Source organism: Sitophilus oryzae, unplaced genomic scaffold (genome assembly GCF_002938485.1).
Source record: "Sitophilus oryzae breed Bouriz unplaced genomic scaffold, Soryzae_2.0 scaffold_1184_pilon_pilon, whole genome shotgun sequence".
Classification (NCBI taxonomy): Eukaryota; Metazoa; Arthropoda; class Insecta; order Coleoptera; family Curculionidae; genus Sitophilus; species Sitophilus oryzae.
This window is the reverse complement of record NW_022145820.1, coordinates 2,182,739-2,200,878: the sequence shown is the minus strand read 5'-3', so window position 1 is coordinate 2,200,878 and position 18,140 is coordinate 2,182,739. Positions and strand designations below refer to the sequence as shown.

At 31.9% G+C, this 18,140-nt stretch overlaps 1 protein-coding gene across 2 annotated transcripts in view; it reads left to right on the top strand.

The window, feature by feature from the left end:
• Positions 1–2,570: 2,570 nt before the first annotated feature.
• Positions 2,571–18,140, top strand: part of LOC115891525 (LIM domain only protein 3) — a 147,285-nt gene continuing 131,715 nt past the window's right edge. Inside the window, exon 1 of one of the 2 annotated variants that reach the window (XM_030912009.1) lies at positions 2,571–2,976. The gene's annotated coding sequence lies outside the window, so the exon portion shown is untranslated. The remainder of the gene's footprint in view (positions 2,977–18,140) is intronic. The other variant, XM_030912010.1, reaches the window with a different exon arrangement.

Genomic DNA, 18,140 nt, shown 5'->3' with positions numbered 1-18,140 from the left:
TAGTAACACTAACAGAACTAAGGATATTAAAAAAAATCAACTGTAACAACTAAGTGTACAAACAAACAAAAAACTTACAAAAACATAAAAATACTCTAATACTTTGTACTGTATCCCCGGCTGCTATAAGTCTCTGTAGACGTCGTTTCATGCTGTTAATGAGGCTGCATATTTTGAAAAAAAAAACTAATAATATATTACTACATAAATCATAGAATACTACAAGAGTTAATGTAACTGAATTGACTAAAGTATGTAGGTATTCAATTTGCTTATATCAAAAAAGGAGTAATATAGTAGATTATGAGCGCCAATAATATATAAACATGTTTCTGCATTTATAGTTATATCTATCGATTCCATGGTTATAACCACTTAAAATAAATCTAAACTATAATAAAAGTCCTGTCGTAAGCGTTAACACGTATTTGTATTTGTTAATACAGCAAAACTCCATTACTGCGAATTTGCTTACACCTTCTCGCAATTTATTAAGATAATAGTGCATAGAGATCTTGGTTTGCATTTTAGCTAATTGTACACATTAAATATCCGTTCAAAGGTTGTTATTCAATACAAACATAGTTTAAAGAACGAGTTTATTCAAATGGCCATATCTGCGTAGAAAAAGTACAGAAATCAACAAAGACATATTTGAGTTTAACACAACATTCTCATCATATTGAGTCGTTAACACTTCTTAAATTGTTCAGTGGTTTTCGTAACACTGTATAACTAAAATTTTGAATTAGAATTGACTTTTTTATAGTGATACGATTGTTGTCTTTTATTTTGCATATAGAGGTAGAAAAAAAAAGCAGATAACTTTTAAACACTATTGTTTTTCGAAGCATTTTCCACAAACAGAAAGGCATGTTTGCATCCGTTGGAACCACTTCTGAAAGCAGTTATTCTACTGCTTGTTGGTACCTTCAAAATAGTGTTTTTGAAGGCACTGACTGCATCTTCTGGCGACTGGAACCTTTGACTACGCAGTTTATTCTTAATTTTTAGAAACGTAAAATAGTCAGAAATCATGAACCTATACCTACGTTTTCTAATTATTTTATCAACTATGAAGGAGAATATCCATTACACTCAGCTACAATCATAATGTAATATCTTTCTATTTCATATCTTTCGTTGGTAAGTGGAAAACTAAGTAATCTATGAACTAAGAAATTTAAACTAGCCATTTTAAGTTCAACATTATGATATGAATCATTAGGAATATATCTGTGTGTAGTGGTATTTTTCCTATAGACATCAAATTCCAGGCAATTATTGGTATTTCTAATAACTAATAAATCTAGAAATGGTAATCTGTCGTTCTCAATTTCATGTGTAAATTTAATGGAAAGAAAACGATTATTTAACTTAGAAATAAAATTATCTATGGTATCTGAATGTGTGTCAAAAACAGCAAAAATATCATCCACATACCTAAACTCTTGGGAAATACTCAAACTGATTCTTAGCCTCCACTTCAAACCTGCTCATGAATAAATTAGCCAAAAATGGAGACAATGGATTACCCAATGCTGTACCTTCCCGCTGTACAAAAAAGTTGTTATTAAATTGAAACCAATTTTGTTTCATACATAACGATGTAAGCATTGTAAGCTCAATATATTCAATCACAGTTTTGTAGTCGAGATCATTTGCGTTCAGTAATTCCTTCAAGTAACCTAAAGTATGTGGAATTTGAACATTTGGGAACAACGAAAATACATCAAAGGAGACCAAAATTTCACCTTTATTCAATGTTATATTTTTAATTTTGTTAATGAATTTAATGTTATTTTTAACTGAGAAAGAGGGTTCGAAAAAAATCAAAGATTATCCTAGAACAATCGAATTTTTACGGGGTTTTTAACAGGACACTGTCTTCTCAATGAACACCTCAGTGGATTGAAGCTAAGAAACAACGACAAATACAGATTCTGTGGGGAAAATTGCGGAACACCAGAACACCTCATCACTGAGTGCTCCGAGACGACAACCATTCGTGCCATAAACTTTGGTACGACTCTACGACTGTTAAAGAACAAACCTCTGTAAAACCGTCTCAGATACCGGCTTTTGTCAAAGCCGTGAAACTGTATGATCAGTTCAGTGGTACTAAAACAAAAACCGATATGTCAATAGGAAAATAATTTTAACATATCGGATTACCACAGAGTTATAACTCACCAGAGTTATAACTCAAGAAATGGGGACACAATAGATTTATAAAAGTCGCGGTGATTAACTTCTCGCCTCCCATGTGTCTATATCTAAAAGTTTGATAATTGTTTTTACTAATAAAACCACCATCTTTTCCACAAACTAAAACACAACGTGCCGCCCGCCGATCATATTCGTCCCCCTCGCCGTACCCCTCCCATCCCTCCCCGAGGAACACACGTCTCTCCGCGCAACACTCGTAATAATGAGCACAATTACGGGATTACGTTCGGGTTCCCTCCTCCTCCCAGCGCCCCGCCACCGCCGCTCCCCCTTGGGGGTAGACCCTCGCTCTCTCGCCTACTCCGACTTGTACAATTCACAAATTGCTTTTCGATACGACCGGTTCTCTCTCTCTTTCTTTCCCCCTAGTCGACGCTCGGTCCGTCAGTCGTAGCCCGACCGCGTAGGGAGTTGTATCGCGCGTTGCAGCACTCAATCCACGCCACGTTGTGTTGTCGTTTCGTCTGTGGCTCAGACAGAGACCAGTTTGTGTTTTAGTTGTTTACGGCCAAGGCCGAGAGTCGTATATAGAGCCGCGTGGCTCGCAAAAACGTTGTTCGGATAAGTTTAGAGCGTACGCGGTGTTCTTTTGTGTGTTTACCTTTGGATTATCCCAAGGAGAATGTGCTAGGACGATATTTTTGGTTCGGTGTGTGTGTTTGTTTCGGAATTATTGCGAGAATGATCATGTAATTAGATATTTATTGCTGGGCGGAAAATATCGAAGTGTTTACAATAACCTAGAAGGTAATTTTAGTTGTGATGCGTTTTAAACAGTTCGATGTTTACCACGTGATTTGGTTGTTTCTTTAGAATTCTATTTTTCAATCTGTGGTTCTATTATTCTTTACATACAAAACTAGAGATTCGTAGGTATCGAAGTAAATGTAGTGTTTTCCACCAACAAAGAAGATTTTATTTAAGAGACCACAATAAACATTCGAACTAAGGAAAATTATATGCAAGGTGTTAAAATTAAGAAGGTATCTATATCTGCAGATACATATCATTACTGAGTGATGCCATAATTAGTAACAACGCGTACAAAATTGTGATCCAATTTAATCTTCTATCCAAACTAAATTTCCTCTAGATATAATATAGAGCAGCGTGGCTCCCAAAATCGTTGATTTGATAAGTTTAGAGCGCACGTAGTGACTTTTAGGGTGTCGATTTTTGGATTGTCCCAATGAGAATGTGTTCTAACTTCCAATTTAATCTTCTATCTAAATTAAATTCCAATATTGGAAACATCCCATTATTGAGGAAGAAAAATTTGCAATCCTCTCTTGGTATATTTTCATATACAACTGAGGTACTGAAACAGACCAGCTTTTGTACTGAAACAGACCAGTTTTTTGTTGAAGCTGTTTACAACCAAGGCCGAGAGTACTCGTATACCTCTAGATTTCTAGAGCAGCGTGGCTCCCAAAATCGTTGATCGGATAAGTTTAGAGCGTACGCAGTGTTTTTCTTGGGTCTTTACTTTTGAATTATCCCAAGGAGAATATGCTAAGACGTTATTTTTTGATTCGTAATGTGTGTTTATTTCGAAATTATCTTCAAAATGAACATGTAATTAAATTTTTATCGTTCTCCGGAAAATATCAATGTTTACTATCTCCTAAATGGTAATTTGAGCTGTTTGTTGTGTAGGTTTGAACTGGTTTGTAGTTTACGAGGTGTTGCGGATTTTTGTTTCGAGTTGTATTTTGTATTTTTAAATAGTATACTCTAAATGCGTATTAGTTAAAATATATTAAATATGATATGGTCTAATATGTATGTGGTTATTAATATTGTTGTTTACCATAAGCAATTAAGCTATACATCGGAGCAAATTATTTTTCACCATCAAGAAAGAAGATTTTAATTAACTAACCACAAGTAACATCTGAACTAATTAGAATTGCTAATCACGAAGTTAGAATTATAACCGCATCTTTAGCAACACTTAATATCATATCAACTCGTTCAGTATCATAGTTTCAAAAACGTTGTTCGGATAAGTTTAGAGATAGAGCAGAGGTTCTCAACCTTTTTTTTTTCATAGACAACTTTCAAAAATTTTTATTGGAAATTTTTTCTATTGGTTTTGGTGGACCCCCAGGTTGAAGGACCCTTGAGGGAATCATATCATAAGTTTAGAACGTACTGCGTATTGATATATATTTTGTGTGTTTACGTTTGGATTATGTGAAGAAAGAGAATATTTATGCTAAAATTATATTTTGGGTTCGTGGTGTATGTTTGTTTCGAAATTATTTTGAGAATGGTCACGTAATTAGATATTTATTGTTACCGGAAACTATTAAAATGTTTGTTAAAACCTAGAATGTAATTTATAGGTCATGTTCATCGTGGGCGTTTGAAATAATTAGTTGTTTACCACGTGATTTCGATTTTTGTTTAGTATTACTTTTTTAATTTATTCTAAATGTTTATTATTAAGCAAAATGAAATATTATTTATATGTGGTTCTATTAGTCTTTACCATGATACTCACCTGAGATATGCATCGAAGTCAATGTAGATTTTTCCACCAACAGAGAAGATTTCATTTAACAGAGCACATTAACATTGGAACTAATGGAAACAGGAAAAAATAAATAAAATTGAGACGGTATCTTTAAGAACACTTAAATATAATTACTGAGCAATGTCATATTATTAATTCTAATTTAATCTTCTGTTTAAATTAAATGTCAATATTGCAAACATCTCATTACTGAGGAAGAACAATTGACAATTATCTTTTGTTATATTTGCATCTCGATTTTCATATAGGTAGAGCTGATGTATTCAAACGCTTGTGTATAAGTTGTATACAACGCACAACCTAGGCTGATAGTTGTATATAGATGTATAGCATTGCATGGCTTAGAAAACCGTTGATCGGATAAGTTTGAGTGTCGGCAGAGCTTTTTTGGGTGTCGACTTTTGGGATACCTCAAGGAGATTGTGCGCAAATGAGATATGTATCTGAGTAAAGGCTCTTTGCCATCGACGTAGATTCTACCATTCCAAAGATTCCATTCATTCCATTGGCATATTTAATATAGAATAGTAGTAGAACCAAACCATGAGCCTTTGATTGGGTATGGAATAACGTCGAGAAGACACGTTAGATCTATATTATCTAGATGCAATTTTTGACCATCTTATGGAGAGTATACGACAATGATATTCCAACTATTTTAGGTGGATTTATAGGGTTTAGATGAAAAGTAAGAAGTAGTATACCTATCTGAAACATAATGAATATCTATGATAAGCATCTATTCAAGCATGAATATGAAGTGCCAAAAAGGCTGCTGTTGTATCTGCTTCAATACATGAAATATCTGTAATTTAGTTGTGAAGAACCCATGAACTGAAGAATAATTAAATTGTTGAAGTAAATCTGTTAAATACTTATGAAATTACTTATGAACTATTAATGTATTAATAGTTCATAGTTAATAAATAGGAACTATGAACTACTGAAGTCATGCAATATATAATAGTATATGCATATGGATACGATTGGAAAAAACTGTTCCTTCAATTACCAACCTATTTAGGTTTCAATCATTTTTTTTTCATTGAAACATTCAAAAATTAGTTTGAAATTAGATCATTCATTGTATGTTTTTATGGCATATCCGAGTAATAGAATAGAATAGAATAAGTGGGAGGGGGGTTAATCTCTGCGACCTTAGAGATCTATTGTGTCCCCCTTTCTTGAGTTATAACTCATCATACAGTCCTAGGACTTCCTACGGAGACCTGTGTCCCTCACAGTCGAGGAGCTACGACCCAGGCCGGGTAGACGAAACGGTAGCTTGTGTCGCCTGTTGGGTTTAGAGGTAGGAGGTAGGCTCCCGACCCTTGGAGGAGGTGGTAGCTTGTATGCCACTTGCGGAGGATGGTCTCACGCAAGTGTCAGCCACCTCTCCTGTAGTTCTCTTTGGGTTTGGCCCCTTGGAACTTTCATTGTTACTGTTCCCAGTGTTGCTAGGGGGTTTTCCCACAGTTTCACCGATGATGTTTTTATTACCAGATTTCATAGTGTTTCATGAGTCGCTAGGGACAGTCGGTCCACTTCTACAGAGCCCCGCATGTAGAAGTAAGGGGTAAAATACAGTGGGGTGCCCCAAGGTTGAGGCTGTCCGTAGCCCCGCCCGGTATCGTTATATGTCTTGGTGCAATTCCCTGGCCACGACACTACAGTCAGGGACAAGACGATGAGTGAGATGCTTCTTAGACCAAGCCAAGTGCTAGAGGGGATTCCCCCCAGCACTTGACCAGGAGCTTCCCCACCAACGACAAGGTCTTGCATCTCCTAGGGGATATATCCGAGTAATGCTATACTGGTGAAAAAAAATTCTAAATGACATTTCGAACTCAAGTTACTTTCCAATTTGGAATTTAATTATAGTAATTAGATTGAATCTCATTGTCGTCAAGAAGCAGTTTTTGAATTTTTTTTATTTATTAATTAAATATTATTTATTAATTATTTATTTATTAAAACTCTTATTTTACATCCGAATTTTTAACTGAGTGATATTCTTGGCCGTCAATGTTACCTATAATATTAATATGTTACCTATCGTAACATAGGAAGAAATCGTTCTTTTACACGAAAGCTCAATCTTATAAAAGAACTGTTTACGGTTGTAGCGGATAGTAGAAATTTAAGAAAATCGGTCAAGAGTTCTCTATAGAGCTTTTAGCTCACCAAATACTGTTAAGAAAGAAGTTTAAATCCTGAGTTTATTTTGCCGATCGAAGTTAACTATCTAAGGATAAATGAACAACTATTATTTGTTTATTATTTACTTAGTAAGTATTTAGACATCTATATGGTAACTTAGACAGTAAATTAATATTAAATTAGATATAATATATTCTTCTGATTGTTATCGTCAAATTCAAAAGTAATTTTAGAAATTTTTGTTTGCAATCTCCAAATAATCTATGATTTACTATTTCATCACATAATTTGAATGTTATATTTCAATCATTTTTTGAAGTATTCTATATTTTAACTACTTAAAAAAGTTAACTTCGTTCATGTAATTAAAGCGTGGTAGCTAATTATGTCTCATAACACGCGCACCTGTGACACTTATCGGATTGAACAAACACTTTTTTAATATCTACCATTAGATAAACGTGTAAAATATGTTAATTTAGTACTATTGTAAATCAAATTTATGTAGCAATTAATATTCTATTCATTATCGCATTACTTAAAAGGTGAGATTGGCAATAATAATTGAAAATTATACTTTTCTACTATGGCACATTCTTGCTCAGAAGCTTTGTTCGCTTAATATTAGTTATATTTAAAGTACAAACAACATTGTTGTTTGAAAATGTGACAGTGTTACGAAGCTGCAGACACAAGTTTAATAAAAGCGATATAAAGTTAATTAGTGTTTTTATTTATAACTTTGAAATCTGCTTATCACAAAGTACAGTACAAGTTATTCGGATCAGTTATAATAATAATCAATAATTATTTTGCCGGGAGTAAAATAATGACGTGTGAGAGACTAGGATGAGGAAGAAACTAAAATGCAGTTATCCTGCAGTTAATGTGCAAAAATGTTTTGCGTTGATTGGGAAACTATTTGGAACAAGAAGAAAAGGAAGAATAATTTCTTTGTTAAAAAATCGCTGCTATACGACACTGACAGAATTATTTCGAGCAGCTATTAATAGTGTTAATATTACGATCTCGATTATGCTATTCAATATCTACAAGTAACCAGGCACCTGAAGAAAGGACTCTCACTAAACCATATTTTGTCAAATATCGCAAGTCATTTCAAGCTGGCCAATTTAAACTTCGACAATTTTTATTTAATAAAATTCGACTATATTCGTAGGGGAGATTTCTCCGTAGCGTGCTGACTCCGATTCAATCCGAAATACATGTATTTTTACTCAGGAATCAATAGAGGGTCCATTCTATCGCCCACGCCGACATGAAGCCGAGAAAAAAATCTCACGTTATTTTTCGGGTCGCGGAGTCTGATCGTCGCGTTTTCGGACTAAGTAGGTTATTAATACTTTCTATTTTAAAATTCCGGCATTTAAAATTTATTATACAATAGCTTTATGTTATGGCTGGGCTATGGGAGAATTATTTATAGGCTTTGGTGTTAATTATAGACCATAAATGAGACTGATGCATCTCTTTTTTTGGATGTGTTTGTCACAGAAAAATTTCGAGAGTTGAAATTGAGTGAAATTCGATGATACAAATCGCATTTTGTTTTTACTTGTTTGATTTTGTGTTTCGTTCCTTTTATAAAATTCTATAAATTATAACAACGGATCATATTTTAGAATTCAATTTTAATTTCCAATTTATATTTTAAGGTTTTTTGGAGAGATTTTTTTTGCTGTTCACTATTTCATCTTTCTATAATGAAATCTCAAATGTCATTTGTCGGATTTAGTACGCCATAAAGTATTAATAAATTCCGAGATAAATTTCTTTACTTATTTATCTCGGTTCCAGATGGAATCTGGTTTCCGTAGATAATTTACACTAGATTCTAGCATTTTGATAATAATTTCTTCTAATTCTTTAAAACAATATTTTTTAATGTAACAATTATTAATTTGATCTCTCCAAAAAATCCTTCATGGGTATTTCGCCACTGCACTGCAAGAAAATCTACAAAATAATATAGTTATTTTTTGTAAACACTTCCGCCTTAAACCTAAACGGACACTGCTTGTCAGAAGTTATGTTTACAATTATACAAATTTGCCTAACAAAGAAAAAAATGCTTAACGTTTCGGAAAGTTTTTCTCTTGCCGTCGTCGGAAGCAAAAAAATACAAAGAATAAAGAAAAAAACTATTTAAAATATTTAAATTCAATTATTCGAGAACACTTTACTTTTTTAAAACATATATAGGTACGTCTACAAGAAACCGTTGCGTTCTGTTAAAATGACATTATATCAAGTTAAACTTCAAAATTAACAATTACTACCTGATTTTTTAATTAATTTCATACTATCAATAAAATATTGACATATTTATTCTCGAACTGTAATATGCAAACAGACGTCATATGTCATATTTAGCAATTAATGTTTTACTGTTAAATTATATAATGAAGTAAATTAAGTATCAAAATTGGAGAATAGAATGGCTTAAGTGTTAGGATGTAAATATGCAAGTGCCTATTGATTAAATTAGTGGTGAAAATGAAAAAGCTACATTCCATGAACCGTGTATTAAGTGTACTGATTAAGTAACAACAAACTACAAATTGAATTAATGGTTTTATTCAAGTGCTTACCATTTCAATCTGAGCTAATATATTGTTATTATACTAACGGATGGTAGATGTTGAACAAAATATTGATTCTATTAAATACGAGTACTTGGCTACTAACTCCTTCAGTAATGAAATTGAAATTGGATCAAATTAAATCAGTCTTTCTATTGAAATCCTTAAAATTTTCACTATCTGAGTTAATATACTGATATATCGTTAGACGATAACTATTCGTGCCACAAACTTTGGTACGACTGATAAAGGACTGATATAGGGAGATGGCAAACTACCACTAACTCCTTCAGTAATGAAATTAAAATTGAATCAAATTGAATCAGTCTTTCTATCGAAATGCTTAAAATTTCCACTACTTATCTGAGTTAATATACTGATACTATATCACTAGACGACAACTTTTGTGCCACAAACTTTGGTACGACCTCGGGTACGACTGATATAGGAGATGGCAAACTACCCTTTGTAAAGCCGTCTTAATTACTTGCTTTTGTCAAAGCCCTGGGACTGAATAATGAGTTATAACTCAAGAAAGAGGGACTCAATAATATCTGTAAGGTCGCGGTGATTAAACCCCCCCCCCCACTCATCTACATTCTCAGCTCATATTGGAGACGAGGCAGTGATTCTGTCTTTTAAATAGAAGTACTTAGCTAAATTATTAATCACGTTTGGAATACAACATTTTTGTTTATTTTCTCTACAAGTGTCTTCTTCCATATTAATATTGTTCGCACACAGACCATTCATTCAGCTGAAGAACTCCTTCAGTAATGGAATCGAAATTGGATCAAATTGAATCAGTCTTTCCATTGAAATGCTTACAATTTCCACAATCTGAGTTAATATATTGAAATTGTATCAGTAGATAGTAGCTAGCATAGACCAAAATATTGATTCTGTCTTGTAAATCCGAGTACTCAGTATCTTATTAATCATGTTTGGCATATAACGTTTCTGTTTATCTGCCACGAGTGTCTACTTTTATATTAGTTTTCCTAGTTCTTATTCATTGTTAAACTGTGAGGTTAGAGTAGTAAGGAGAACTAGTAAGGAGTAATATATAGGTATTTTTCTTTAATGTAAATTTAATTGCAATTGCTCTTTATAGAAGCAATGTTGTTTAATATTTAAAAAAAGCACGAATTGTTTAATAGTAAAATAGGAAAATCCGTTTTGTTATAGTCATGTATTTTATATTAAGTTAGTCCAATTATTTCTCTTATGAATAAATTGAAAATGAGCCCTATAATACTAGGATGTTTCTTAACAACTGGTTTTTAGATTGTAGATTGTATGGGATGGGGAAAGTTATTATAAATCATCATTTAGTCTCAGGGCTTTGGCAAAAGCCAGTATCTGAGACGATATTACAGAGCTTAGTTCTCCATCCCCGATATCAGTCGTATCAAAGTTTATGGCACGAATGGTTGTCGTCTTGGCGCATTCAGTGATAAGGTGTTCTGATATTTCCCCATTTACCCTATAGAATCATCATTCACCGTTGATTCTTAGCTTCAATTTACTGAGGTGTTCATTGTGACAATCTTTAGAATAAATAATTGTTATTTAAATCGAGGAAAATAATTGATTTTTCTCGGTTATAAATACTGAACAATTTCTTTAAATGTCTTAGACTGTTGGAGGATTCCCATTCCATAACAACTGGTTATAAGAGAAGATATTTTTTACAATCATTCAGCTATAAATCGAATTTAATTGTAAAGCGTGCTTTTATCACCTCTCGCAACTTATTTATACACTGACCAACAAATTCCTAATTAATCAACTACCGCCACAGCTTTATCAATATTTATTATAGGCGGTAGTAAAATGTCCATTAAAAATAGATAATGAATGAATTAATGAGCAGAGCGTTGTCGCGATTCAAACGGCCGCGATCGGCAGAACGGTTGCCATTTTCTAAACCACGCACTAGAAAGAAAAACAAATTGTGTCGTGTATATTTATTTATTTTGGGGCCTAATCTGTTTGCTGTAACAACACAAACGATACAGGCTGTTTATGATATTTCGGAATATCGTTAATGGAGTTACGAGATTACGATCTTCCATAACATAAATTGGTAGATTAAAAGATTTAAAATTTTGATAGTAAATTTAATTACAGAAACCATTATTTATTAATCATCTTACATCAAACTTTGTTAAAAAAGATAATGTTTCACCGAGGGGTGTGTCACTTGATTAAAAAATTTACATGTAGTGCCAAAGTATCATTTTACTGCGAAGCGACTGCCAATGACTGCGAAGAAAACTGCTTATGCCTGCTATATAATTATAGTCGACTGATGCAAACACCCCTGGTGTTTGACCATAACAATAACTTTTCTCTTTACTATATTGCACTCAATTGTTAACTTTTTCTGACTAATTATTAGTACTACAAAAAAATTGAATTTACTGCAATCAATTGCATCGTTTGTAGTTTATATACATCTAAAGACATTATGTCAAACTATGTTGATTTCCAAATTCTACTTAGTTCATTAATTCCAAGACACCTTCATTGGTTTTTTCTGTTGTTACATAAAACTACAAACAATTTCGAAGTTCTTTAGTCTTTTGTCACAACGATAACTTTTTTCTTTATTAGATTGCGCTCAATTGCTTACTTTTCCTGGCTAATTATTAGTACTACAAAAAAATTGAATTCGTTACAATCAATTGCATCATTTCATCATAATTATCATCATTTAGCTTATTCCGTCCACTGCTGAACAAAAGCCTCCCTCAACTCTAGCCATTTCTTTCGTGCCACTTGAATCCAGTTTCCAGCCACACTCTTACTATAATCTGTCCAATGGCTAGAAGGTCGTCATCCTCTGCTCTATAGGCCTTGTGCCTTGGTCTCCATCCACAAGTCTCGTTGTCCACCGTCCATCTGTTATCCCGGACACATGTCCTGTCCAACAGACCCTGACAGATATCACCATCAGTTGCATCGTTTGTAGTTTAAAATATATACAATTAAAGACATTATGTCAAACTTTCTTAATTTCCAAATTTTACTATACTTAAAACTATAAGAATTTCGGATTCCATTGTTTTTGCTTATTTTATATATATAACTATTATATATATTATACTTTAACCACAAGGGTAGATTAAATGATACTTTAACAGCGAGGATAGGTTAAAAACTTTATTTCTTCTCAATCTTTTTTTATTTCTACTAAAATCAATTGCCTAATTTGTAGTTGAAAATAAGCTACAAAACGAAAGGTTTACTTTAAAGCGGGTTCCAACGTGGCAGAGCTAACATGAATCCCTTGTATAGTCTTTTGGCATTGTTACACTTGTATTCAGGCTGAGTTCTCTAATTTTGAGTTAACAACCAACCAAAGATTTTGTTATATAGAATGATATTTAAATAACTAATAAGTTGTTCTGATTATGGAAACAATTTATCTAACATTTCATTAACTGCACGACCATTGGTCGATAAATTCGTGCGCTCGGCAAACAAAAAATCCACTTTTACCATCGGATTAACACTTCGTCCTCCAGTTAAAAACCGATAAGCCGTTAAAGCTCGGCGCGTTTAAACGTTATCTACGGCAATTAAGTTGCATAGAGAGCATCGCTTCTACTTTATGTATATTGGTTTAAGTCGGTTAGTTTATTTTGTAGGGAGTTGTTTTCTTTCCGAGAACCGTTTAAATATACTTCTTTAAGTCGACAGCGATACTAGCGGTGGTAGTTTCTTTTTTTAGCGTTTTATTTTACTTCGAACCGCTTAGCGCGTACAGATGATTCATTATTTCGGTTTATTCGTTTGGTGTGTGTAGCGTACTTCGTAAGTGCCTTTAATTATGTAGGGTCTCCAGAGACCTAATGAGCTCAGTTTGGCAATAAATCGACAACATCTACGATACAAAAATATAATTATTTTCTTAAAGCTAGAGAGTAAGAATCACATTTCATATTCCAGTACAATATCATGCAAATTAAAACATATATTTCACGATTTCAATCTTAATTTAAACCTTCTCGCCCTGCTTGAAACTAAAAAAACGCTTTACAGAGGTCAGGGGTATGACTTTCCTCGTCGTCAGCAGCAAAAACAAAAAAGATAACCGCTGAAAAATAGAAAAATGAACAAATAATAAAAAATAAAAAACAAAAAAAAAACATAAAGATATTCTAATCTTCTGAAAGAAATGTAAAATTTTGGAACTCAACTTTGGTAGTAAAAATGTTCCATTTGATGTGATTTCTTTAGTAACAATGTTTATATAAGTCCGTTGTTAGTAGATCGAAATATCAAGTTACTTAAAAATTTTAAAATCAACAACAAATATTTAGCCTGTTTTAATGGCGAAATCCCGGAAGGACCGTCTACAATAAAGCTATTACAAAGATATAGACTGCACTTAGAAGCAACAATGAGACTAGGACGGTTTGAGAATCCATCCAATTTAAGGCGCTTTCTCTGAAAACGTTTTAGTTTTATTGGGCTTGTAAGAAATACTCTTTTAGAATGACCGTAAAACTAAAACACGTGTTATGCCGTAGCAAATGGCAAATACAGTTAGAAACATATACAAAGTATCTGAAATTATCTATCCAATTCAATTCAACTTGAGTTTAGAGTGTTCTTAATTGAGGTAAATAAAAGTTTCGTTTTTGAGTTTACATTTTTGTATGATTTTTAATTATGGTGTGATTAACTTGTCACAAAAATCTGGGTTAGCTGGCGTGTCAAAGTCAAAACTAAGCTGGGTACATAAACTAGTTGCTAAATAGTATTCTTTTAAGCTGATTTATTGTGTTTAGCCGATTTATTGTGTCAACTGTGCTCTGTACGATATAAATTGTTTCAAACAATTGATGCTCCAACAGAAAAATAAGCCAATAGTTCACCACAATACACCAAACCTAACCATGTTAGCCTTATCAGCAGATGATTTATCAACATGACAACCGATGACAACGAACTATCTACTGATGATATGCTAACATGGTTATCAAAAGGCGGGTCCAGTGGATATTAAAAGAAAAGTGTTTTGATCTAGTTTATTTCGCTATCAACAAATCCTTCAACTATTTACAAGATCTTAGATTAGATGTCTCCAAAAGCGTAGCTAATAAAATAATGGTCTAGAATAGAAAGCAATCATTTTGAAATCACCACCAAAAGATAGTTTAACCAGTTTTAAACTATACTTTCTTGTGGAAGGTTAACAATAAAATACTAAACAAAATAATCGTATTTACTTTGTGTTATGCTTTACTTTGGGTACTTTTATCGGAGTTGTCTACAGTTATAAAAAGATAACACAAATAGCTACGTCAATGATAAAAAAAATGATCAAGTGTATTTTCTTAGAGGGATTAAAAATAATGTAGTTGATTTGGATTTTTTAGTGCTAGATTTTGTAAGTTCTATATTTGGTTATTTTCTATTACTGATTAAAAACAAGACATATTACCTTGACAAGTCTCATATGCTAAAAAAATATTTTCTATAAACCTAGGGTTAATTAATGCTCCCAAGTACTTTTCCTCTACTGTGACTTCATAAATGCCATTATTTTTCAAGTGTTTCATAATTACCAAAAATTCTCATCTTTTTATATAATATTATAATTATTGTTTGTGAGAAGGATTTTGTTTGTTTCTAAACATTTCCAAATCCCTTTGCGGGCGACTTTTTTTGGAAAGAAATAGCGGCATCAGCAATGTTTACAGAATAAATATATCGGTGACCTATGTGAAACACGACACGCGCTGTATCTTTAGCCGTATAGGACTGGAAGTAAGTCGCTAATTACTTGTAAATCCGATTTAATAAAAACATGATTAAAATAAAAACAATGTAATTAAAATAAAAAAATCATTCATTTTTTGCATCCTGGTTTTAAGTGAAAAACCATTGAGAATTTGATTTTTCTGAGCTGGAACTTTTTGGAAGTTGTCTAAAAATCGACCAAAGCAGTCAATAAATGTTTACTTTTACAAAAATTTTGAAATTTTCTTAATATTTTTACGTGCTTAATTTGAAAATTAGTCCATAACCAAAAATATTCCTTTTCAAAATACTTTAATGATTAGAATTAATTATAATATATAGAATTATTAGATAAAACAATCACTTCTACTTATTTTCACTCATTCATAATTACACAATATTTTAAAAATAATATTTTGTTTATAGATAAAAGTATAAGATTGTAAATTAAAAAAAAATAATATTAATAATTATATATATTAATGAACAAATCAACATGATGCAGATATCGTTTATGAATGACATGGATGCTGACATGATGTATACATATTTTTTTCAAGAGTTACCTACATTATCATATTGACATTGATAATTGATGTGTGATTATCAATAATTAAAATAGGGACAGATAATCAAGATTATATTATGAGAGCACCCAAATTATAGAAAGTTAAGAAATATCTATTTTATAAAGAAAATACTAGGCAGTACCAATTTTCCTTCCAAACATTTTACAGCAAACTAAATTCAATTTTTCTTTCTAATTTTTTGAGAACATACATTTTCAATTTTAATTATTCTTTGTGCTGCCATTAAATCATTTTCGAATTATTACTCGGTACTTTCTTCCTCGACAAGAAGCGGCTTAATAGAAATAAAAAAATAATACATATGTTCAGAGGCAAAACGAACCAATTAAATACACAGACTCGCTTGGTGGGAACGAATGTTAGTCATTATTATCGAATTAAAAAATTCCAGCTGCATAGGATACAGCTTGCTAATTTGATAACCGCTGTATAGCGCCGTGTCTGACTGGTAGGTTTGTTTGGAAATACGGATTTCGTGTCTTAAAAGATGCTAAAATGTCAGGGAATTGGTGATTTATGACACTCCGAATAAAAAACAAAGGGAAAAATAGAAACGGCTATCATAAACTAACGAGTTATGCTATGCCTGTTGTTTCGTAAATTATAAACTTATGTTTTTAGGTAGATGCATTTGCAAAAATGCAAATTTAGCAATTTATTAGTTTTGTTTAATATTTAAAATGATTTTATAATTCTGAAAATAATTGCGTATTATTTCTTGATATTTTTTTTTCAAAATAATGTGTTTTGTAATTTCTATGTTTAATTAGTTTATTTATTTATTATATTTATCATGTCACATACCGCATGAAGATATTTTATAAAATATATTTACGATATAAATATCTCTAATGGAAGGTTAGAGTTGTAAAATCTGAATCACGTGTTTAGAGGTGATTTTGATGTTGTGTTTAGTGCTTTTTTCCCCGCCATTTTTGTATAAGATAAATTAAAGTAAAATAATTTAAAGTTCATATTTCGATGATTTCATGTAGATAGTAAATATATAAGCGAGTATATAAGTTCTGATTATGATTAGGTGCTTTGTTTATAATATTATGATATGATTATTATGATGTTTTTTATCTGCTATTATATAACAGATTAAATTTATTGTACCAAGGTTATAGCCAAAGAACACTGATATAATTTAATACCTAATTAATTAATAATATATTATACCTACTTTATATATCAGTAATATGATAATATATCTGATGAGAATTTTAATTTTTATATATACAGTTTTTTTGGTATGCTTGTATCAACTTTCATCTGCCCATTAAAAATATTGCTGTTTACATTAAGCTTCAGTTTCATTTTAGAGTAGTGGGTGTATTATAAACAAATTTTGATTTAATTTACCTCAATGATGTTTAATGTTTTTGAGTATGAGGCAAAAAATATTTATATTTAGTCATTTTATAGTTTGGTCGACAAATGGCTGAGCTGAACTAATTTAGTAAATTAACGTATATATCACTAAGTGAGAATAAAAAAACTGCAGCGTTCATATTCCAACCTGTTTTTTAAATTAAAGTATTAAAATGTTTTGTCATTGTTAAAAACTATAATATTGATTGTCATTACCTTTTTTGCTGGCGTCGCGTATTTTTACATTCCTATGATTCATTATATTTTGTAACACGCGCCCTAATTGAAGATAATGTGATCTTTGTGGTTCACATCGTTGGGGGTAATGGATCCAAAATTGCAGAGAAAAATGAAGAGGATGAGGGGGTGGATAGTTTTATTACATTCCGCGGACGTGCCACGTTTCGAGCATTTAATCCGATTAAGTTCTGTCTGGAACGGAAACTGAAACACTTTTCGGAAACCGTTGTGTTTTTAGTACTTGGAAAATTGAAATTACATAAGATGGCTTCCACTTAGTGTCGGTGATCAAAATACCTCTATTATACTCTCATACAAGAAATATTTATATTATTCATTAAATTAACTGTTAGTATTATACAGGGTGAGTCTTAAATAAGTGCGAATATTTTCAGGGCTAATAGATCTCGATGAAAGAAACATATTTTCCCTTTACCGTTTTTCAAACTAACCGAAGTCCAAAATAACCGAGTTATTCATGTTTGAAAATTTAAAAAAAAATGATTTTTTTAATAACCATCAGATTTTTTCTGACTTGCATCCCTTTTAGTGCCGTAAGTATGGTAATATCAAATATTTAGAAATTATATTGTCGGAAAATTTTCGGTGAACAGACAGTTCTAAAAAATTTTCTAAAATGTACCGGAA